At 39.5% G+C, this 20,555-nt stretch overlaps 1 long non-coding RNA gene across 1 annotated transcript; it reads right to left on the reverse strand.

Annotated features, from left to right (window-relative positions):
* Positions 1–2,145: 2,145 nt before the first annotated feature.
* Positions 2,146–14,229, reverse strand: LOC116893047. The gene is made up of 3 exons (XR_004386993.1): positions 14,038–14,229; positions 12,886–12,955; positions 2,146–2,327 (listed from the first exon to the last, which is right to left on the reverse strand). It is a non-coding gene; the product is annotated as an uncharacterized LOC116893047 (long non-coding RNA).
* Between the last annotated feature and the right edge of the window lie 6,326 nt (positions 14,230–20,555).

Consider the following 20,555-nt stretch of genomic DNA (forward strand, 5'->3'; position numbering starts at 1 on the left):
TGTGCAATGAGCCAAATCTAAGAAAATGTCCAAAGTATGCAAAGGGAAAATGTAGTCTTCCAGATCTCTCAAAGGAGGTAATTGTACTGGGTGGTTTCTGAGACTTCTGCTTCTAGATTCAGCTGTAGAGAAATCACAGTGGGATCACAATACACAAGTAACCTTCAAACCCTCAAGGAAGGAGATTTAATCAAGATGAAGAGGAGTAGGCAATGACTGGTCTAGGTTATTAAGCCTCCAAATGTTTCTTGAGGCCTGAAACTAACAATAGGACTCAAACAGGGCTGTCTCAAGCCTTGGGCATGGAAACCAGGGTAGAACATGTGCTTAGAACTCAGTGGTCAAGGGGTTTGAAATAACTGGCTATGTTTGAGCTAGGTTTGTAGTCATGATGAGATTGTTTTTTAGAGGATGTATTCTGCCACACTTAAGTGTATAGCTCTGAACTTGGTTGCTCTATCCTTTATAAGTCCCTTAAATTGAACCCAAGTTTCCCCATTTGTAGGAGTACTTCCTTGGTAGTGTTACTACAGAGATAATTTATAGAAATCAGTGTAAAGATCACTTTCAAATTATTGATGTTGTTGCTACTGCTGCTGCTGCTGCTGCTATTAGGTCATTGGCCCAGAAATTGGTTGAAGACCTTCAATGTAGAAATTATAATACTAAGTGAACAATTAACCTAAAGGATCCATGACAAATGGTGAGCAACAAAAGTGTTTTCTATTGGCATGAGTAGCTTAGAGAAGAGTCAGTAGCAGGTGTCTTGGTGCATGCCTTTAATCCCAGCATTCAGGAGGCAGAGGCCAGCAGGTCTTTGAGTTTGAGAACAGCCTGGCCTGTAGGGTGAGTTCTAGGACAGCCAGAGCTCCACAGTAAAACCATGCCTTGAAAAAACAAATGGAAGAAGCTAACTCAGTTTTTGTATCCAAGCTATGAAAGCAATACTGGTGCCATGTAAAGAACTCTACATCTGGGCTGGTTAACTGTAACTGTCAACTTGTCACAGTCCAGAATCAACTGGGAAGGGTTTTAATGAGTTATCTAGATAGATAAGTTTGTCCTGTGGGCATGTTGCTGGAGGACCATCCTGTTAATTGATGTAAGAAAACCCAGCCCATTGTAGGTGGCACCATTCCCTGTGCAGAGTTCCTGAACAGAGTGGGAAAAGCTAGCTGAGGGCAAGTTAGCAAGGAAACAAATAAGCTCAAGTGAATTTATTTCTTGATTATGGGTGTGATGTGACTAGCTGTTTGAGTTTCTGCCATAACTTTCCTGTTGATGATGGTCTGTAGAAATGCAGATAAAGAACTACAACTAATCAACCTTTGCTTTATGCTTTCAGTCTATAACTACTGTCCCATCTGTCTCTTCCTTTTTCTTGCTTTCATTTCTAAACATGAACTCTTTATATGCTGTTAGGTTTCTTATTCCTTTATTAAAAGTTATTTATTTATTTATTTATTTATGATTTGTATGTGTGTGCACACTCGAATATGTGTGATATGAGTTAATATGTACCATGTGCAAGGCAGCATCAATGTAAGATGCAAGAAAAGGACCACAAGAAACAGTATATAGAATTCTGAGTTTTATTTTTTCCCATTATATCCCAATTGAAGCTTCCTTTTCTGCCTCACCTCCAAGTTCTGCCCCCATGAACCCTCCTCCATTACATCTCCTCCTGTCCTAAGAGAAGAGAAAGCCCTGGGACATCTAGTTGCAACAGGACTAAGCACCTCCTCTCCCACTAAGGCTCAACTAGGCAGTCCAGCTAGGGGAAAGGGATCCAATGAGAGGCAACAAAGGAAAATACAACCCCTACTCCTATTGTTAGGGTACCCACATGAAGACCAAACTACAAATGTGTAGGAATTTCTAGGTCCGGCCCCTTCATGCTCCTCAGTTGGTGATTCAGTTTCAGAGTTCCCATGGACCCAGATTGGTTGACTTTGTAGCTCTTCCTGTGGTGTTTTTAAATCCTCTGTCTCACTCAATTTTATCCCCTACTCTTTCACAAGAATCCCTGTGTTCTGCTTGATGGTTGTCTATAGGTCTCTGTATCTGCTTCCATGTGCTGCTGGATGAAGCCTCTCAGGAGACAGTTATGCTAGATTTGTATCTGCAAACATAACAGAGTATCATTAAAAGTGTCTGTCACATGGGATGGGCCTCAAGTTGGGACAGTCATTGGTGAGCCACTCCCTCAGTCTCTCCTCATCTTTATGCCTGCACATCTTATAGGAAGGAAAATTTTGGGGTTGAAGGTTTTATGGGTGGGTTGACATTCTCATCTTTCCACTGGAAGTCCTGTTTGGATGAAAAACCTAGAACAAGAATAACAGATGCAAGCATCACCAACAGAATACAGGAGTTGGAAGAGAGAATCTCTGATATAGAAGATATGATAGAAGAAATTAACACATCAAAGAAAATCTTAAATCTAAAAAATTCCTGACACAAAACATCCAGAAAATGTGGGACACTACAAAAAGACCTAACCTAAGAATAATATAAGAAGGTGAAGAGTCCCAGCTCCAAGGACCAGAAAATATTTTCAATAAAATCTTAGAAGAAAATGTTTCCAGCTTAAGGAAAAAGATGCCTATAAACATACAAGAAGCGTACAGAATGCCAATTATATTGGACCAGTAAAGAAAATTCTCTCGTCACATAATAATCAAAACACAAAGCTTACAAAACGAAGAAAGTATATTAAAAGCTGCAAGGAGAAAAGCCAAGTAACATACAAAGGCAGACTATGAGAATTGCATCTGAATTCTCAATAGAGATATTAAAAGCTAGTAGGGCCTAGATAGATGTTTTATAGCTTCTAAGATACCACAGATGTCAATCTAGACTACTATACCTAGTAAAATGTTCAATCTCCATAAGTGAAGAAAACAAGATAGTACAAGACAAACCCAAATTTAAATAGTATTTATTCACAAATCCAACGCCACAGAAAATACTTGAAGGAAAACTCCAACTCAAGGCAGTTAACTATACACAAGAAAACAGGAAATAAATAATTCCACACCAGTGAAAACACACACGCACACACACACACATACACAAACACACACACACACATACACACACACACACACACACACACACACACACACAACCAACATCACAATAACAGGAATTAACAATCATCGTTCATTAGTAGCTCTCTATATCAATGGACTCAATTCCCCAATAAAAAAAGCATGGGATAAGAGAATGTATGCTAAAACAGGATCCATCATTCTGCTGTATACAAGTAACACACTTCACCAACAAAGATAGACATTACCTCAGAGTAAAAGGCTACAAAAAAGTTTTCCAAGCAAATGGACCTAAAAATCAAGCTGTAATATAACACTTTGAAGGAGCTCCACATGCTGACTTCTTACTAAAGCCCTAGGCATCAGGATGCTAGACTGCCATTGTTTCTCAGTGTTAGAGAAGTAACAGCCAAGCACAATGAAATGCCTCAAGAGTCATGCAAAATTCTAATCAGAAATTTACATGATTCAAGGAAAGAGGAAATCTTGGATTGTCCTGGTGGCTCCCTCCATTTATAAGCATGCATGTTCTCCTGGAACACATTGTAGTCATGCCATGAGTGCACAAAGCTTGTCCAAGGTACTAGCTGATTTGGTTTCTCCTGAGAACTTTTACTGTCTAGCAGGCAGCCACATTCCTGTCTTGTCCTCTCACTGCAAAGGGATTGGAATTGTGAAAGACAGACAGATACAGAGCAGGAGAGAATGTGTCAACCAAGTCTTGTCCAGTTTTAGTGTTGCTTTCCCCACAGGATCCTTTCACAGGATATGTATCTGGTCTGGTAGTTTTCACTTTATTGGTCCTTGGTTCATTTATTTGAAAATATGCCTGTTAAGTTAGCTCTCAGCCATGTCGTTTCCAAATCCTGTGTGCCTCTCACCCTGTGGAACTCTCTCAGAATAGATCCAGTATCCTGCCACCCTGAACTGAATATCATCAGTGGTCACACAAGACTTGTCAAATGAGTACATATGCTATTCTTGGGTTAAGAGCACTGTCCTACTGAATGAGGGAAGGAATTTTACAAAAGAGGGTTCTAAAGAAGAAGTTGAGGAAATGTAAAGGCGAAAAGCAAAAAGGGAAAAGACATGATCCAACTGAGAGTAGTAAGGAAGAGCTTAGCTTACCTCTGTGTTAGTCAGCTTAGTCTACCTTCTTAGACAGAAGACCCTAGGCTGAGTGGTTTAAACAGCAGAAGATTATTTTCTCAGAGTTCTAAAGACTCAAGTCCAACAAGATGCTAGCTGATTTAGTTCCTTGTGAGAGTTCTTACTGGCTAGCCAGAAGCCACATTCTTGCCTTGTCCTCACATTACAGAGGAATGGGAGGTGGGGAAAACAGACAGAGATAGAGAGCAGGGAAGACTATATCAACCTCCTTTATCACTTCTTCCAAGGCTGCAGTTGTATTTGAATAGACTTGCTACCTCATCATGCCCTAGGAACATGCTAAAGACCCTGATTCCAGAAGCAGGCATATTGGTAACTAAGACTTTAACATATAAATGAGGAACACAATTCACTACATTCCATACTATTCCTGTCTAAAACAAACAAACTACACACAAAAGTTTCTTTTTTTCCCCCAATAAGCTTCCTTGCCCCCAACTGTTTTGATTTAAAAAAAAAAAAAGGCTCATTGGAGAGTTGGAGAGGAGATAGAGATATGTAACTAGAGATACAAGTTCCAAGCAGCAGAATTTCCTTCATGTATGTTAGTTGTTATCAGCAGGACTGGGAAGCTGTCTAGCCCCAAATTATTTGGGGCACCAAAGGTACTTCTTTATTGAGAGCTTACACTTTATTTAATATGTTTTGAACTGTGAAAAAATGAACCCTAAATTTATGGTTGGTTGAAATTACCATACTTTTTAAGTAGGAGGTCAGACTATGGAATAAAGTTCCCCTAAGTTCTTCCTTTTTTTTTTTTTTTTTTGTTTTTGTTTTTGTTTTTTTTTTTTTTTTTTTTTTTTTCAGAGCTGGGGACCGAACCTAGGGCCTTGCGCTTGCTAGGCAAGCGCTCTACTGCTGAGGTAAATCCCCAACCCCTCCCTAAGTTCTTCCTTAAGATGGGATTCTTCAGTTGAGTATTGTCCTAAAACATACTTGCCAAAAATCAGAAAGGTTTTGTTGAAAGGCTGAGAAACTGACTCATGGTACAGTATCTGCCATGCACACACAAGGACCTAAAGTCATCATAATCCATATAAAAATCTAGGAGATATTAATCCTGTGAAATCAGCAGTGGGGAGAGTAGAGAGAGGCAGATTCCTGGACCCCATTGCTTGCCAGCCTAGCCAAATGGATGAGCTATGTATCCAGTGGAAGACTCTCAAAAAATTTAAGTGAAGAACAGTAGAGGGAAGACTGATGCCACCCTTGACAAATGTTTAGGAGGGACCTCTTTCCATAGAGGTAGGTGTGGTTTCCATAACCTTCCTGGATTATTTTTCACTAATGTTTGTGTTCATTTGGCAGCATGAGCAGAGGGGTTAAGAAGATGGAATATAACCCACTGTTGTATAAGTGCCCCTCAATATTTAGCTGTTAATTAGTTTGGTTAGGTTTAATGATCTCATTTAATAACAATATTCCTACTGAGAGTTTTATTGAGTATAAATTCTTAAATTTAATAATCGAAAACATGTCTGTGGAGTGTTAATAATAGTTTCAGAGAGTAAAATCCTGGTAGGTTATGTGTAATGGATTAATTAAATAAGAAAGCACAAAATACTTTTCAAACTGATTGTATAATTATCTCTGCTTTGGATGAATGAATTAAATAGACCATCCCAAATGCCGTTTGTGTATATTAATTTACAAGCACCATCCAAAGCTAACGAAATTAGATCTGATGGAAACACAGACACAGCAAAATATCTGCTTGACAGACAAGTGTTTTGTTTTCTGTACTAATTCATTAAGTTGAATAACTTGATTTTCTTACATGATGTCAACAGTATGTTTTCTCCATATAGGGAAACTAGAGGGAACTCTTCAATCCATTTCAAAACAGCAGTAGCTTAGAACAGCAGTGGTTTTGCATTAGCATTTGGGAATTTTTTTTTTCCCAACCTGGGCATTTCCCATTCACAACTCGAGTGCCATTCCCCTCCTGGCCTCCGGGCCCCTCCCAATCCCTCCCCCCCCCCTCTCTTGTGCGCCCCTCCCCATCCTCCCCCCACTGCTGCCCTTCCCCCAACAATCACGTTCACTGGGGGTTCAGTCCCAGCGGGACCAAGGGCCTCCCCTCCCAATGGTGAACTCACTAGGACATTCACTGCCACCCATGAGGTCAGAGTCCAGGGTCAGTCCATGTATAGTCCTCAGGCAGTGGCTCAGTCCCTGGAAGCCCTGGCTGCTCGGCATTGTTGTCCATAAGGGGTCTCGAGCCCCTTCAAGCTCCCCCCAGTTCCCTTTTTTTTTCTTTTTTTTTTTTTTTTTTTTTTTTTTTTTTTTTTTCGAGCTGGGGACCCGAACCTTAGGGCCTTATGCTTGCTAGGCAAGCGCTCTACCACTGAGCTAAATCCCCAACCCCCCCAGTTCCCTCTTTAATTCCCTCAACAGGGGTCCTATTCTCAGTTCAGTGGTCTGCCGCTGGCATTCGCCTCTGCATTTACTGTACTCTGGCAGTGTCTCTCAGGAGAGATCTACATCCGGCTCCTGTCGGCCTGCACTTCTTTGCTTCATCCATCTTGTCTAATTGGGTGGCTGTATATGTATGGGCCACATGTGGGGCAGGCTCTGAATGGGTATTCCTTCTGTGTCTGTTTTAATCTTTGCCTCTCTATTCCCTGCCAAGGGTACTCTTGTTCCCCTTTCAAAGAAGGAGTGAAGCATTCACATTTTGATCATCCGCCTTGAGTTTCATGTGTTCTATGCATCTAGGGTAATTCAAGCATTTGGGCTAATAGCCACTTATCAATGAGTGCATACCATGTTTGTTTTTCTGTGATTGGGTCACCTCACTCAGGATGATATTTTCCAGTTCCAACCATTTGTCTATGAATTTCATAAAGGCATTGTTTTTGATAGCTGAGCAATATTCCATTGTGTAGATGTACCACATTTTCTGTATTGGGAAATGTTTTTAATTATTTTAATTGCATATTAGTAAAACGACACAAACTTCTTATAGTTTTTTATCAAAGTAAGCAATTCATTTAAATTAGATAAGGATTTTTTAGGCCAGCTGTGAACGTCATTTAAGTAATATATTCAAGAATAATTTTTAGCAAATTTTTGAGGTGTGGTTTATAATTCTTTATGCTAACAAACTGTCCCAGGGGAGGTCTGTCCCTCAATTTTCATGTCTACATAATAGGGCTAGAAAAATGCAAATTAGGATGTGGTAAAGCAATATGCAATTGAGTATGTAGACTTGAGTTCTCCAGAGTCCTCAAAGGCAATTGAATCTGAGGATGACTTTTGTGAGTTTTGTTTCCAGGGGTAATTATTCCAAACAGGAGTCTAGGGAGAGAATATTGAGCTCATTTTGCATTCCCTTTGGGCTACACAGGAGTGGGGATTGAGCTTTCTAAATTCTAAAAAGATTAGAAGTTGTAATTGCCAATGAATCCATTCCTACCACATTGAGAAATATGTTTATTTTATTTGAGACATCAATAATCCCAGAATAAGCCTGACACAATACTGGACCCTGCAATTTCTTAGACCTGAAGGCTGAAGCTGAGGCGGGGGGGGGGGGTGGATCATAAGTTCAAGGCCAGTGAATAAGGATAGGGAGTTAATGATACTGTCAATAAATCATTTTCCTTTACTTGTTTTTTTGGTGTTAGAGACTAAACCCAGAACCTCTCTCATATTAGACAAATGCTCCATGAAACACTCCAGATCCCTCCCTTTTTCCTATCCTTGAGCCATCCTGACAATGTTCTCAGACTTGTTACCTCAAGATCACGAGGCGGTTCTGCCCGTACAGGTGTTCTGCATTTCCAGGTACTGTATTACAGGTATGAAGAAGAGGCTATATTACTTTCTCAGGATCCTTCAATATTTGTTTCATTGTACCTATTTTTCAATGGAGCAAATGCCTCACAATTTAACAAGTGACTTTGGAAAGTTATGTCCAGGATACAGACAGGACCAATATTCTGAAGGAAATGAATGACCTGGGGCTCTTAGATACAATACGCACTGCTGACTTGTTGTTTGTCAAGCTTCCAAGTTTTCAGTTTTGGTTCTTCCATGGTCCTCATCTGGTAGGTTCAGCCTGATGCTGACTCTTAGCTCAAGGGGAATATAAATAATGAATGTTCTGCTCCCTGGGCCTAAATGTCACCTTGTATTGGCTGCCAAGCAGGCTCTGACCTCATTTCTGATACCAAGTCACCTGTGGCCTTGTTTCCTGGTCCTAAGCCCCTTCCTTAGGAACCCATTCAACTCCTTGAGGACCGGTTTGCCTAGTTCTCATTTGCCTTCCTCCCCTAGGCTAATGCATGCTGTCTTGGCTTCAGAGAATCACCAGGCCCTGTGATAGGTGGTCTCTGACCTCTATCTGCTCATCTTTCTCACATACCTACATCTTATCAAAATTCTTAATTGAAATGGCATTCTTCTGTTCATCTTTCCTGTGCCTTCTTTTCCAAATAATACTGATCACACTTTTACGATGTGTTGTCTCATGTTGGTCCCTAAAGTCTATAACTTCCTTATATTACTTTCTCTTACAGTGTTCATTGATAATAGATATTGATAGATAGGTATTGATTTTTACTAAAAAAACAAAGTACATTTTGCATCTTCCTTCAAATGCATGCCCTCTTTCCCTTTATGTGCACTAATCACAACTGTGCACTATCAGATCAATGCTCAGACTTTTGTTACATAAGCGAAAACCAGTTGCAGCAAACATTGCATAAGTAGAAAATAAGCCATTGGTACTGGAGGAGTCAGAAGTTCCTGTGAGGTCCTAGTCGATATATAGCCTCCTCTTATTATATGTATTGCTGTTTAAAGATAGTATGCTTAATATATATTACTGATTCACTGGCACTGAACTTAGCACCAACAGCACTTCAACCCATTCCTGAATGATGATCATCTAAGCAATTATCTCTGTAAGCTTAGGAAACTAGACAGGGCTTTGGCACTGTGCATGGTATGACATCAACAGCAAAACATAAAAAGCCATCTGTATAAAACTTGGCACTACATAGACTGTGAAAATGGCATTGACTTGCAGATTACCCATTGTTCTAGATGGATTTCTATTGGTGTGATGAGGTGCTGCCAAAAACAGCTTGGGGAGAAAGGATTTGTTTGGCTTACAGGTTACAGTCCATTATCAAAGGAAGCCAAACTAGGAATTTGAGATAGGAACCGAGAGACAGAAATTGAATCAGAGACCATAAAGAGACATTTTTGTACCGCCTTGCTTTCCCTGGCTTGCTCAGCTACCTTTCTTATATAGCCCAGACCCACTTTCTCAGGAATACTACTGCCCACAGTAGACAGAGCCCTCCTATAACAATTAGCAATTAAGAAAATGCCTTATAGACATACCTACAGCCAATCTGATGATTCAACACTTCTTGAACTGAGAGTCCCTCTTTCCAGTTGTCTCTAGTTTGTGTAAAGTTGACAGGAACTAACCAGAACCTTCAGTGTTGATATAGATATGAGACAAAAGAAAGACTGCTATCATCTGTAACTGGTAACAGTAAAACTGACTAAGTCTTTCTACACAGTGGATTAGCAGGTGCAAGTTTTCAATCATGGTTGTTTTGATAACATTAATCCCACCCCCAGGAATTTACCAAAAGGGAATTAATCAGAAAAAAATCTTTTTTGTTTTATTTTTGTTTTAGGGTTTTTACTTTGTTTTTAAAGACAGGGTTTCTCTGTGTAACAGCCCTGGCTGTCCTGAAATTCACTTTGTAAACCTCAATATTTTAAATTTGTATTACAAGGAATTTTTTCCTGCAACTACAAGATTTAAAAACATATATAACTGTATTTAGTACCATGACAAGATGTTTACAATTTTTGATGTGTAAAATGTGCAATCTATAAAACAGTCTTTTAGTATTATTTAATTTAGAAGGATAGATATGCAGGGATAGATACAGAGATGTATCATTAGAGAAATAAATGCCAGCACATATATAATATACACACCTAAATGTAAACCTGTGTATCTATACTTCTCAATACTTAGCTATCTACCCAGAACAATCACTGTAAGGATTCTTTCATGTTTATAGATTTATTTATTTATTTACTTATTTGCTGGGTTATTTACTTGTTTATGCTTGTATGAGGTTGTGTGCATTGTGTGTATACTGGTGCCCACAAAGGCCAGAAGAAAGCATCATATCCCCTGGAACTGGACTTTTAGGTGGTTGAGAGCTAGCATTTGGGTGCTGGGAACTATCCCAGCTCCCCTGCAGGACCAGTAAGCTCTCTTATGCACTGGGTTGTATAGGAAAGCAAGCTGAGCATGTATGTAAAGCAGAACAGTAGGCGATGTTCCCACGTTTCTTCAGTTTCTACCTCCAGCTGCCTGCATGCCCTAAGTTCCTGCCCTACTTCCCTGATGACAGACTGTTTGTAACCCTTCCCTTCCCCTGCAGACCCACCCCTTTTGATCATGGCATTTTGTCACAGCCACAGAAAGCAAATGGGGGCCTGGGTTTTGCAGACAAAGTCACAGAGACTGAGATAAAGTGCCACATCTAGAAAGGGCAGAGATAGGAATTCAGCCTCTCTCAGAGAACAGAGAATACTTTCTGTCTGACCCAGTCAAAATAGATTCACCTTCCAGTTTCCTGAACTGTTTTCATTTTCTAACTTTCACTTTGAGTCCCTAGAGAACAAGTGCATTTGGACCAAGTCTCAGTGGCTTTATAGCTGACAAGTTACCCAGTATTGCCCCATAATCCTGAGTCTCTTTACTAGCAGAAGGGAGGTAATAATAGTCTCCACACATTGATTATAGAGATTGTATAAAGTGGCAAGTACAAAGTGGGAGTTGAATAAATAATAATTATGTTGACTTATTCTGGAGTTAAAATCACTGTATACATAATTTTCAATTCTGCTTTCACTCTTAAGCAGTTTACTGCAAACATTCATTTTGTTGTCCTCGATCTTCACACTTGTGTTTGGGGCTGTATCTGGTTGCACCAACTTTACAGTTAATTACTCATCCACTGCATGAGCAACAATTAAGTTATATTACTTATTTTTTGCCCTGTGAAAGAACAGCCGTTTTCAGGAGCATATCTGAGTTAAATTTTTTAATGCCGTTGTTTTTGGTCTTGAGTTAATTGTTTGGGATTTCTGTAAATAACCATACTGCTTTTGCAGGCCAAGCTGAAGATTAATAAAGACAAACAACAGTTATAGAAGTCCTAGTGCTTTGCCAGCTACAGCATGCATTGTTAATATGGCTTAGTTCTAACCCCTCTGCACCATGGAAGTGGGGCTCACGGAGAGGGACCTTTGAGCAGACTTCACATGGCCTTGGCCCTGCTTTTTACAGTTCTTATGAATGCAAGCACACATTCCTTTACATGAGAGTTTTCTTCATGTAGCTCTTTGCTCAAACCTCCTATAGAACATTCTCAGCAACTCTCAATTCCCTACATAAGAGTCAATTAAACCAACATGAAGTCTCAGACTTTCCTTCCTGTTTTTAAACATTATTCTGAATGACTATGTCTAGACTGATTTGAAACATGGCATGATTATGCTCTCACTGGTAGAACCCATGTAGAGAACAAATAGCATTAGAAAGAACTCTTTCTCCTGTCAAGTAGGGCAGAGGGCAGAGCACCAATGAAGAGTTTGAGTGGGAGCAATCTGCACTGTATTTACATAACACAATCTACCTTACAATAGAATGTGTCTTACTTGGGTAATTTAAGAAAACCCCATGGGACCCAAGTTAACATTCTATGGCCTTGATAATTTCTATTCCCAGTTCAAAATCAGATTTTCACGTGCATGAAAAGCCTTAAACTCACAAGCTCTTTCCTAAAGCTGAAAGGAAACACAACAGCCTAGAGCTGGATCCTAAGATGCGAATTGTAGGAAAGATTTGTCTGTAATTAACTTAGAAAGTACTGTTTGCGTTTAACTTCACCAAAATTCTTCAGGATGAACAAGAGAAGGAGCGAGGCTTTTAACACACACACACACACACACACACACACACACACACACACACACACACACACACACACACACACACACACACACACATACACACCACACACAAACACACACACACACACACACACACACACACACACACAAACACACACACACATACACAGTCACACACAAACAAACACACACACTCACACACAAACACACACACACACTCACACACACACACACACACACACACACATACACACACACACACACAAAGTAGTAATTTTGAAGATGAACCTGTGAGCTTTTAATTCATACTTCACTTTGGAGTAATTAGACCTTGAATTGTCTAGCCTTTGAGATGTAATTATTTACAGAAGACATGGAGTCTGGAGAGCATCTGGATTTTCTGGGAGAAAAGCTGCTTTACATCCATCATCATAACACAATGTTCAGAAGCAGAGTTGTGTAACTAGAGTCTTATAAATAATGTTGTCTTAACGTCAACAAAGAGCCTCGTCATACAAAACCCACAGCATCTTTTATGAGTCTCGCCTTTATCCACCTATCACTTTGCCTACTAGATATTGAATACTTTCTATCCTTACTACATTTGAGAAGTGAAAAGCATTTAAATTTCCCAACCACCAGATAATTCATTAGATTGCATTTAAATATCATAATGGTATTTATTGTATAATTAACTCACCTGTAAATGCTTGGATGGTTGTGCACTGATCGTCTCATGGCAGAGTATGAATTGCAAGCCACTGGAAACTCTGAAAGGACAAGAACCAGAATCACTGCCACCGATCCCCTTTACAGAGGCATCTGAGTTTCCTCTTGGTAAGATTGGCTGCCAAAGCTAATCTCCTGGGATTGTTTTGTCTACTATTGCTCATTGGATCCCATCATAGAAATGGTATTTAGCAGCTTTTTAAAGTGATGTATACAATGCAAAGTTTGATTGCTAGGAAGTGGGGCGGGGCAGAGGTCAGTGAGAAGGCTGAATCAGCAGTTAATGGAGCTGTCTTTGATCCCCTAGACTCATATGGTGGAAAGAGAGGATAGCTTCTAGAAGCTGGCCTCGGATTGCCACACATGCATGTGTCACACACACACACACACACACACACACACACACACACACACACACACACACACAGGAGATCAAAATGCAATTTTTTTTTGTTATAAAGGTAGCTTGGTGAACAAGTCTCAGCTTTGTTCCTGTCCCATCCCGAGAGGCAAATCCCTATGTCTTCCTCTGCACCACCATTGCCTAATGCTCCTGCTGCAGCTCTCTCTTTTATTTCTTTTTTATTTTTTTTGTGTTGATGAGTAGTTTTATTTATGTATCCAAATTAGATACTTAAGTATAGGAAGTTAAATTCTTTTAGGTTCACCAGACATCACTGGAAAGATCAGAAAAGTAATATAAAGCATGCCATTAAAATTCCAATAAAAAAATTCCAATAGCCTGGTTGTTATGACTGCCACCATTTTCAATACCAATTCTGGTTCTATATTATTGATATTTATTGAATTGTCTTGCTTTCATTTTAATGTATTAGAGTTTGCAGTTGTGGATGTGATTGATCCCACATTCATGCACAGATCCTAGATCATTTTACTAAGAGTTCCTCAGAAAATAGGAAGATCATAATATGCTCCTGAAGCCATCAAACACCCCAGACTCTTGATATCCCAAGGTCAAGTACACAATTATTTCTAGAGGTTTTGGATATTTCACATAAGTTTATGATAGGGCTTGAATTATTACCTTTCTTGTTTTTGTTGTTGTTGATGTTAACATACTTGTACATGATGTAAATGTGAACACTCACAGACCACAGCATACCTGTGGAGGTCACAGGAAAATTTCCTGGAATTGGCTCTTCTGTTCCACCTTCATGGGCTGTGTGGATCTAAGTCAGGTCCTCAGTCTTAGATGGGAAGTGCTTCACCAAGTAAGACATATTTTTTTCCTCCATCTTTATTAACTTGAGTATTTCTTGCTTCCATTTCAATTGTTATTCCTTTTCCCAAGATGGGCCTGGTGGACTCAGGACACATGCCCACAGAAATACCTGAAGACCAGTAGACAGGAACGACTACATGCCTGAGAGCAGAACACTCTGTTCCCATAACTGGCTGAAAGAGAACAGGAAAACAGGTCTACAGCACTCCTGACACACAGGCCTATAGGACGGTCTAACCACTGTCAGAAATAGCAGAACAAGGTAACACCAGAGACAATGTGATGACAAGAGGCAAGCGCAGGAACCCAAGCAACAGAAACCAAGACTACATGGCATCATCGGAGCCCAATTCTCCCACCAAAGCAAACAATGAATATCCAAACACACCAGAAAAGCAAGATCTAGATTTAAAATCACATTTGATCATGAAGATGGAGGACTTCAAGAAAGACATAAAGAACTCCCTTAGAGAAACGCAGGAAAACATAAATAAACAAGTAGAAGCCTATAGAGAGGAATCACAAAAATCCCTGAAAGAATTCCAGGAAAACACAATCAAACAGAATAACAAAATTGTTATTCCCCTTCCCGGTTTCCTGGCCAACATCCCCCTAACCTCTCCCTCTTCTCTTCTCTTCTATATCGTCCCCCCATTTCCATCCTCCCCACCCAACAATCACATTCACTGGGGGTTCAGTTTTGGCAGAACCAAGGGCTTCCCCTTCTGCTGGTGCTCTTACTAGGCTATTCATTGCTAAATATGAGTTTGGAGCCCAGGGTCAGTCCATGTCTTTGGGTAGTGGCTTAGTCCCTGGAAGCTCTGGTTGGACGGCATTGCTGTTCATATGGTGTCTCAAGCCCCTTCAAGCTCTTTAAATCCTTTCTCTGATGCCTGTAACTGGGATCCCATTCTCAGTTCAGTGGTTTGCTGCTGGAATTCGCCTATGTATTTGCCTTATTCTGACTGTGTCTCTCAGGAGAGATCTACATCCAGTTCCTGTCAGCCTGCACTTCTTGGCTTCATCCATCTTATCTAGTTTGGTGGCTGTATATGTGTGGGGCACATGTGGGGCAAGCTCTGAATGGGTGTTCCTTCAGCCCCTGTTCTAAACTTTGCCTCCATATTCCCTGCCAAGGGTATTCTTGTTCCCCTTTTAAAGAAGGAGTGAAGGACTCGAATTTTGGTCACCCTTCTGGAGTTTCATGTGTTCTGTACATCTAGGGTAATTCGAGCATTTGGGCTAATATCTATATATCAATGAGTGCATACCATGTGTGTTTTTCTGTGATTGGGATACCTCACTCAGGATAATATTTTCCAGATCCATCCATTTGCCTATGAATTTCTTAAAGTCATTGTTTTGATAGCTGAGAAGTATTCCATTGTGTAGATGTATCACAGTTTCTGTATCCATTCCTCTGTTGAAGAACATCTGGGTTCTTTCCAGCTTCTGCCTATTATAAGTAAGGTTGCTATAAACATAGTGGAGCATGTGTCTCTGTTATATGTTGGGGCATATTTGGGTATATGCCCAAGAGCGGTATAGCTAGGTCCTCAAGTAGTTCAATGTCCAATTTTCTGAGGAACCTCCAGACTGATTTTCAGAATGGTTCTAACAGTCTGCAATCCCACCAACAATGGAGGAGTGTTCCTCTTTCTCCACATCCTCGACAGCAGTTGTTGTCACCTGAGTTTTTGATCTTAACCATTCTCACTGGTGTGAGGTGAAATCTCAGGGTTGTTTTGATTTGCATTTCCCTTATGACTAAAGATGTTGAACATTTCTTTAGGTGTTTCTCAGCCATTCGGCATTCCTCAGCTGTGAATTTGTTGTTTAGCTCTGAACCCCATTTTTAATTGGGTTATTTGTCTCCCTGCAGTCTAACTTCATGAGTTCTATGTATATTTTGGATATAAGCCCTCTATCAATTGTAGGATTGGTAAAGATCTTTTCCCAAACTGTTGGTTGCCATTTTGTCCTAACAACAGTGTTCTTTGTCTTACAGAAACTTTGCAGTTTTATGAGATCCCATTTTTCGATTCTTGGTCTTAGAGCATAAGCCATTGGTGTTTTGTTCAGGAAATTTTTTCCAGTGCCCATGTGTTCAAGATTCTTCCCCACTTTTTCTTCTATTAGTTTGAGTGTATCTGGATTGATGTGGAGGTCCTTGATCCACTTGGACTTAAGCTTTGTACAGGGTGTTAAGAATGGATCAATCTGCATTCTTCTACATGTTGACCTCCAGTTGAACCAGCACCATTTGCTGAAAATGCTATCTTTTTTGCATTGGGTGGTTTTGGCTTCTTTGTCAAAAATCAAGTGACCATAGGTGTGTGGGTTCATTTCTGGGTCTTCAATTCTATTCCAGTGGTCTATGTCTGTCTCTGTACCAATACCATGCAGTTTTTATCACTATTGCTCTGTAATACTGCTTTAGTTCAGGGATAGTGATTCCCCCGGAAGTCTTTTTATTGTTGAGGATAGTTTTAGCTATCCTGGGTTTTTTGTTATTCTTGATGAATTTGCAAATTGTTCTGTCTAATTCTATGAATAATTGGGTTGGAATTTTGATGGGGATTGCATTGAATCTGTAGATCTTTTGGTAAAATGGCCATTTTTACTATGTTAATCCTGCCAATCCATGAGCATGGGAGATCTTTCAATCTCCTGAGATCTTCTTTAATTTCTTTCTTCAGAGGCTTGAAGTTTTATAATACAGATCTTTCACTTTCTTGGTTGAAGTTACACCAAGATATTTTATATCGTTTGGCACTATTATTAAGGGTGTCGTTTCCCTAATTTCTTTCTTGGCTTGTTTCTCTTTTTGTAGAGGAAAGCTACTGGTTTGTTTGAATTAATTTTATACCCTGTTAATTTGCTGAAGGTGTTTTTCAGGTTTATTAGTTCTCTGGTGGAACTTTTTGGATCACTTAAGTATACAATCATATCGTCTGCAAATATTGATATTTTGACTTCTACCTTTCCTATCTGTATCCCTTTTATCTCCTTTTGTTTTCTGGTTGCTCTGGCTAGGACTTCAAGAACTATATTGAATAAGTAGGGAGAGAGTGGGCAGCCTTGTCTAGTCCCCAATTTTAGTGGGATTGCTTCAAGTTTCTCTCCATTTAGTTTAATATCAGCTACTGGTTGCCGTACATGGCTTTTACTATGTATAGGTATGGGCCTTCAATTCCTGTTCTCTGAAGGACTTTTAGCATGAAGGGGTGTTTAATTTTGTCAAATGCTTTCTCAGCATCTAATGAAATGATCATGTGGTTTTTATCTTTCAGTTTCTTTATACAGTGGCTTACTTTGGTTGTTTTCCATATATTAAAACATCCCTGCATGCCTGGAATGAAGCCTACTTGAACATGATGAATGATTTTTTTGTTTTGTTTTGTTTTTCTCTATTCTCTTTTTTTTTCGGAGCTGGGGACCGAACCCAGGGCCTTGCACTTGCTAGGCAAGCGCTCTACCACTGAGCCAAATCCCCAACCCAGGATCATTGTTTTGATGTGCTCTTGGATTCAGTTTGCAAGAATTTTATTGAATATTTTTGCGTCGATATTCATAAAGGAAATTGGTCTGAAGTTCTCTTTCTTCTTGTGACCTTTGTATGATTTAAGTATAAGAGTAATTGTGGCTTCATAGACGGAATTCGGTAGCACTCCATCTGTTTCAATTTCGTGGAATAGTTTGGATAATATTGGTGGGGTTGTTTAAATGGTTTATCTGTTCCTGATTTAACTTCAGTACCTGGTATCTGTCTACGAAATTGTCCGTTTCCTCCAGATTTTCAAGTTTTGTTGAATGTAGGTTTTTGTAGTAGGATCTGATGATTTTTTTAATTTCCTCTGGCTCGGTTGTTATGTCTCCCTTTTCTTTTCTGATTCTGTTAATTTGGACACACTCTCTGTGTCCTCTCATTGGTCTGGCTAAGGGTTTATCTATCTTGTTGATTTTCTCAAAGAACCAACTTTTGGTTCTCTTGATTCTTTGTATAGTCCTTTTTGTTTCTACTTGGTTGATTTCAGCTCTGAGTTTGATTATTTCCTGCCTTCTACTCCTCCTGGGTGTGTTTGCTTCTTTTTGTTCTAGAGCTTTTAGGTGTGCTGCCAAGCTGCTGATATATGCTCTCTCCTGTTTCTTTCTGCAGGCACTCAGAGCTGTGATTTTTCCTCTTAGCACAGCTTTCATTGTGTCCCATAGGTTTGGGTATGTTGTACCTTCATTTTCATTAAATTCTAAGAAGTCTTTAATTGCTTTCTTTATTTCTTCCTTGACCAGGTTATCATTGAGTTGAGCATTATTCAACTTGCATGTATTTGTGGGCATTCTTTCCTTATTTTTTTGAAGACCAGCTTTAGTCCTTGGTGGTATGATAGGACACATGGGATTATTTCTATCTTTCTGTATCTGTTGAGGCCTGTTTTATGACCGATTATATGATCAATTTTGGAGAAAGTATCATGAGGTGGTGAGAAGAAGGTATATCCTTTTGTTTTAGGATAGAATGTTCTATAAATATCTGTTCTATAAATATCATTTGGTTTATGACTCCTCATAGTCTGTCTATGTCTCTGTTTAATTTCTGTTTCCATGATCTGTCTATTGATGAGAGTGGGGTTTTGAAATCTCCTACTAATATTGTGTGAGGTCCAATGTATGCTTTGAGCTTTAGTAAGGTTTATTTTATGTATGTAGGTGCCCTTGTATTTGGAGCATAGATATTTAGAATTGAGAGTTCTTCTTGGTGGATTTTCCTTTGATGAATATGAAGTGTCCTTCCTTATCTTTTTTGATGACTTTTGGTTGAAAATCGATTTTATTCAGTATTAAAATGGCTACTCCATCTTGCTTCTTCAGACCATTTGCTTGGAAAATTGTTTTACTCTGAGTTAATGTCTGTCTTTGTCTCTGATGTGTGTTTCCTTTAGGCAGCAAAATGCTGGGTCCTCATTGCATACCAAGTTTGTTGATCTGTGTCTTTTTATTGGGGAATTGAGTCCATTGATGTTGAGAGATATTAAGGATTTGTGATTGTTGCTTTCCTGTTATATTCATGTTTGGATGTGAGATTATGTTTGTGCTTGCCTTCTCTTTGTTTTGTTGCAAAACGATTAGTTTCTTGCTTTGTCTAGGGCGTAGCTTGCCTACTTGTTTTGGGATTTACCATTTATTATCCTTTGTAGGACTGGATTTGTAGAAAGATATTGTGTAAATTTGGTTTTGTCATGCAATATCTTGGTTTCTCCACCTATGTTGATTGAGAGTTTTGCTGGAAACAGCAACCTGTGCTGGCATTTGTGTTCTCATACGTTCTGTATGACATCTGTCCAGGATCTTCTGGCTTTCATGGTCTCTGGTGAGAAGTCTGGTGTAAAGTTAATAGGTCTGCCTTTTTATGTTACTTGACCTTTTCCCCTTACTACTTTTAATATTCATTTTTTTGTGTGTGTGCATTTGGTGTTTTGACTATTATGTGACAGATGGAGTTTCTTTTCTGGTCCAATCTATTTGGAGTCCTGTAGGCTTCTTGTATGTTTATGGGCATCTCTTTCTTTAGGTTAGGGAAGTTTTCTTCTATGATTTTGTTGAAGATATTTACTGGTCCTTTGAGTTGGGAGTCTTCACTCTCTTCTCTACCTATTATCCTTTGGTTTGATTTCATTGTGTCGTGGATTTCCTGTATGTTTTGGGCCAGTAGCTTTTTCCATTTTACATTATCTTTGACAGTTGTGTCGATGATTTCTATGGAATCTTCTGCTCCTGATATTCTCTATTATATCTCTTGTATTCTGTTGGTGATGCTTGTATGTACGGCTGCTTGTCTCTTCCTTTGGTTTTCTATATCCAGGGTTGTCTCCCTTTGTGCTTTCTTTATTGCTTCTATTTCCATTTTTAATTCCTTCACCTGTTTGATTGTGTTTTCCTGGAATTCTTTCAGGGATTTTTGTGATTCCTCTCTATAGGCTTCTACTTGTTTATTTATGTTTTCCTCCGTTTCTCTAAGGGAGTTCTTTATGTCTTTCTTGAAGTCCTCCATCTTCATGATTAAATGTGATTTTAAATCAAGATCTTGCTTTTCCGGTCTGTTTGGATATTCATTGTTTGCTTTGGTGGGAGAATTGGGCTCCGATGATGCCATGTAGTCTTGGTTTCTGTTGCTTGGGTTCCTGCGCTTGCCTCTTGTCATCACATTGTCTCTGGTGTTACCTTGTTCTGCTATTTCTGACAGTGGTTAGACCGTCCTATAGGCCTGTGTGTCAGGAGTGCTGTAGACCTGTTTTCCTGTTCTCTTTCAGCCAGTTATGGGAACAGAGTGTTCTGCTCTCAGGCATGTAGTCATTCCTGTCTACTGGTCTTCAGGTATTTCTGTGGGCATGTGTCCTGAG

Source organism: Rattus rattus, chromosome 2, assembly GCF_011064425.1.
Source record: "Rattus rattus isolate New Zealand chromosome 2, Rrattus_CSIRO_v1, whole genome shotgun sequence".
Taxonomy (NCBI): Eukaryota; Metazoa; Chordata; class Mammalia; order Rodentia; family Muridae; genus Rattus; species Rattus rattus.